The sequence below is a fragment of the Procambarus clarkii genome, chromosome 86, assembly GCF_040958095.1.
Source record: "Procambarus clarkii isolate CNS0578487 chromosome 86, FALCON_Pclarkii_2.0, whole genome shotgun sequence".
Lineage (NCBI taxonomy): Eukaryota > Metazoa > Arthropoda > Malacostraca > Decapoda > Cambaridae > Procambarus > Procambarus clarkii.
This window is the reverse complement of record NC_091235.1, coordinates 17798815-17803931: the sequence shown is the minus strand read 5'-3', so window position 1 is coordinate 17803931 and position 5117 is coordinate 17798815.

The window sequence follows — 5117 nt, the reverse complement described above, 5'->3', positions numbered from 1 at the left end:
CAACGCAATTCTTAGGTCAAAAGTGCATTATATATATATGTAAATATATATATATATATATATATATATATATATATATATATATATATATATATATATATATATATATATATATATATATATATATATAAAATAATGAGCAATGGTTAATTTAAATCTTATGTTCTCAAGACAATAACTTGGCGGAGTGAAATTTATCGCTCAATATTGTCACTTAGGTTAGAGATAACATGATATATTTCACAAAAACGTGCAATAACAATAGATTACATCTATTTTAAAACAATATTGGGGAAAAAAATTTTAACCAAAAAAACGCGCTTTCACTGTAAATACATACGGTATGTGATTCTGTGACAGGTGTAATGAACTGATGATCAATAACAGACGTGAATTCAAAGATAGCACAACATTTTCCAGCGTCTGACGATATTGTTCAAACCCGTTTAACACTAAACAGCGAACTGATTAATATGACTTGTCAACGCCACTCAGGTTACCTGTTGCCCTCTGCTGCAACTGACTGACAGGTTCAATAAATGTTTCATCAAGTTCAAAGTATTGTGAGTTTGTTGTTCGGCTCATTCCCCGCACAGGGATGTTAGGTTGCACTCAGCCTATCATTCCCGTCTGGGGGTCAATAATAGGCTGCTTGCAGCAGCAGCCTATCAGGCCTACACTTTCACTCGGCAAAACGGGTTCCCAACTTTTCCAACTGATTTGGTTTTTTTTATATCTCAGATATAATATTTTTTCAAAGTATTTTTTCAATGGAATTTGTAATATATAAAGTTAGGGAACTGTCTCTGTGATTTCCACGCCAGAATATACAACTATGAGGATAATTATCGTAAGTATTACTCTGAACAAAATCAGAATCAGTGTTCGATAACAATTTAATGTCCACATTAACCTGCAGCACTGAAGCCAAATGTATACATTTAACGCTGTTTTCACATCACCGGCCTGTTAAAATACAGCAATTATGTAATAGCCTTCGCTTTCCTTGCTTTCAGCGGTGTTATATGAGAACACAGCACCCGCTTCCATTACAATACCAGAATACAGTCACTGCAGCACACGGATACTCACTGCATTTAGTTCCTTGAAGAACAGACAATAGAGTCTGTTCTTCAAGGGAACAAACCGGAGAGGAGCTTCCGGTTGGTTCTCAGATATCACATACAATAAAATCCGGTCACGTGACTATTGGCAAGTGATTGGCTAAACTTGTCTAGTAGCGCCAGCGTCAAACCTTCAAGAAGGTCTGCGGATCCACCAATTTCTTAACAGAAATGCTCAAATGAAACACAGAATGCCCTGAAACATCCCACTACTAACCTAATACACGTCATGCCTATTATGAACTAGACTGTATCAGGAGCTGTCTGTGCGACTCAGGTGAATGGTAGTACACACAAGAGGCTCTGTAATTGGTCAGAGTGAAGGGTGGATGGTGAGGCAGTGTGTGTGTGTGTGTGTGTGTGTGTGTGTGTGTGTGTGTGTGTGTGTGTGTGTGTGTGTGTGTGTGTGTGTGTGTGTGTGTGTGTGTTAGGGAGAAGCGTCAGGATCGTTGGGGTAGGGGTTGCTAGGGTGAGTAAAGTGAAGGAGTAAATTAATTTAGCATGCAAAAGAGGGTAGTGCCTATAAGGGTTAAAAGAGGGAGGCCATGGAAACTGTAAGCGTCGGGATGCAGAGCGCTGAGGGGGTGGGGCTGGGGGGATGGAATAGGGGTGAGGAAAAGTGGTAAGGGGAAAAAATAGAGATGAGGGGAAGAGAGCTGAAAGTAGTATCAGCACAGGGCAATTTTTCTGTAATCTTGCCGCTCCAACTGGCTTGCAAACAGGATAAAATAAGCAATCTTAGTTTAAGGTATTAAAGAAAACGGTACAAAGAAAAAAAAGAAGCGTAAGGACATACACAATAGCCCATCCGTCTGTTTTGGCAGTACTTATTAGTAACGATGAGGACCATAGTATATATACCGACGTACAACGCAATTAGAAAGAAATCTGAACTACTGAGTTGAACAAACCGGAAAACAATTTTTTACTTATGTTGCTTCGACAAACTAAACTAAAATAATGTAACCTTCCTAGGCTTAATACACAATATCTGAGGCCTAATATAGTACATATGTGTGCTATACAAGGCCTAGGAATATTTAAGTTTGTTTATTAGCTTTATTTTAAAAGAATTCCTTACTAGTCAGTATACTATCTAAAAGCTAACTAAGTAAGTACGAATTCGTGACTATTGACGATCGACACAATACCTACTATCTAAAGAGGAGGATGGGTTGTACACACCCACATATGTACACTCATATATACACATACCACGTGCATACAACACTCTCACATGCAAATGCACACTTACACTGATACATACATTACGAGGCGGGACCAAAGAGCCGAAGCACCACCCCCGCAAGCATAACTAGGTGAGTATACATATCCATTCCCATATCAACATCTATATATCCACACCCACACACATATATTATGAAATAACATTCTTTTTCATTGAACGCTTTTCTTAAACTCTGAATATCCAACTTGGTAACGAGGAAGAAGAATGGCTTGTCAATCAATTTCCTCCGCTAACTGTTCCTCAGCCATCGACCATGACGCAACACTGACGTCACTCAACGGCTAGTTGCCGTCTAACTCCGCTCTCGGTAATTGAATTGCAAACCATAGTCACTAGTTGTTCTTGAAAACACAAGGTCCTGTTGTGAACACAAGGTCCTGTTGTGCACACTAGGTGCTGTTGTGGACACAAGGTGCCGTTGTAAACACAAGGTGCCGTTGTAAACACAAGGTCTTGTGAGAGCGTGTAGTTAAGTAGATGGGAGGGTGTTAAGAGTCTTAACACTGTGTGGTATATGAGCCAGGGTGTGGTATATGAGCCAGGGTGTGGTATATCAGACAGTATATGGTATAAGGGTACGGCATTTTAAAGACTTTTCCTCTTAATATTTGCAGGATTCCAATCTGCGCAGGCCTTTAGCCCGTGGCTTACCCGCCCCTGTGAGGATATAACTGTTCAACCTGGGGCGCCATTTTCTCTAGAACACAACCTGGTGACCGTTTTACATCCAGGTCCATAGTAACTGATGGGTTTAGTAGGGGTGAATACTGAAGGATAGGTGTCCAGTCGTCGCGCCCTGTGTGGGGGGCTTGAACCCAGGTCAATATTGGGAATTGATTGATGGGTATAGAGCCGAAGTGTAAAGGATTGTGTTGCAAAGGTGGGGAGGGAGGGTGAGGTACATAGCTAGTGGTAGAGTGTGGTTCATGTGTGGGTGGGGAGGGGGTGTGGCGCCTGGCAGGTGGTAGCTAGGGTGGGGGTTCTGGAGTAGGTGGTAGTGGGGTGAGGTACACGACAGGTGGTAAGGTGTGGTACTGAAGTGGATCGGTGAGTACGGTACAAGAGTTGCCGGATATGCTACAAGAATCTATATATTTTTTTTATTAACACATTTAGGTACATCTGCATTTGTGGAGAGTAATGCTTTGTGAGGGGGGGGGGGGAGAGCGAATGGAGGAGAAAGAAAGACTGAATGATATCAGGCATTGAAGGAAGAAATTTCAGGAATCGAAGTGAGATATCAGGAATAGTGTGGAATATCAGGAATAGCAGTAGGATATCAGGAATGCACGGGAGATGAGGAAAGACGACGGAGCCAAAGTTGGTGCTATACTTACGGCTGTGTGGCGACTCAGAAAAAGTTATTCCTATTATAATTTGCCTCTTATGCCCAGAGTATGAGAAGTAGAAATTTGTAAAATGCTGGCATCATGAGCACACAACATTTCACGATATTGCAAAATAGTAATAATTCACAGTAGTCAACGATATTCTGAAATTTCAGGTTTGGCACAGTGTCACGTGATATCCTATTCTTTGAAGCCTATCCCAACCCCGCCCATGTTTGGCTCGTACCCGGCAGGAATTGTTACTAGGAAAAACTGGGTAAAGCTAGCCCCAGTGGCTGGTCTCCTACTTCAGAGACATTTCTATTTATATATTCTAGGGGGTTACCCGGCTGTGCTCGGGTCTCTTCCCCATCTCTCATCTCTCTTTATGTATCTCTTCCTCTCTCTTTTCATCTCCCACCTTTCCAGCTTTCTCCATCTAGATCCCCAACCTCTCCTCTATCTCTCTCCTTTATTCACAACCCTCTCTTCTTCCTTCTCTTGAAACATCCCACTGTAGAAATAGCTTAAGCTACTCTATCCCTCTGAGATGTATTTTTTCTTGTCTCAATAAACATACTTGAATTTTTTTAACTCTCCTTCATCTTCCTACTCTTCCTCCCCCCCCCCCCTTCACACTCTCTCTCTCTCTCTCACTTTAAAAATTAATTCACGTCTTGCGTTTTTGACTCAAGAAATCTTGAGACTGAGTCAGTCGCTTTTCATCTATTGCATGGAGTGTGGGTGGGGGGGGGGGAGAAGGGCATTCATAAAACTATATTTATATTAACATAAAACTACAAAATAGAATGGTAATTAAACTATCATGGCCAATCTGGCTATGAACTATCAAATTTATTATAAAATAACTTTAACATCTTTAACATGGTCTCATACAAGTTCTAACTTGTGCTTAGGACCATAACACGTGTGAAGCTGTCTGGGGCCAAGCATAGCACGCGCATGTGTGCCCCGCGCATGTTTAATAATAACTTACATCGTTGCAATGTGACCTATATTTAACACACAAATTTATTATACTGGTTTCAGAGATAATTTATTTATCTGCGTCTTAAATAAAGACTGGAACAGCTTACCTTGAGGTAAAGGTAATTTTCAGGGGAAAGCGCCAAGTCATTACGACTATATAGCACTAGGAAGGGGGGACAGGATAAGGATTTGGGATAGGACGGGGGGAAGGAATGGTGCCCAACCACTTGGACGGTCGGGGGAGCTTACCTTGAGGAAGAGACGACATGGAAGACGACTCATCACGCAGTCGTACGGTAGAGTGATCAACCTTGCAACACGACCGGTCGTCTGACTATGCTCGTCCAAGCTGTGAACGACACCAAAGACGCAATCGTCAGTTGTCGTGTATTATGTAACCAAAATATATATTTTCTCATCAAATAT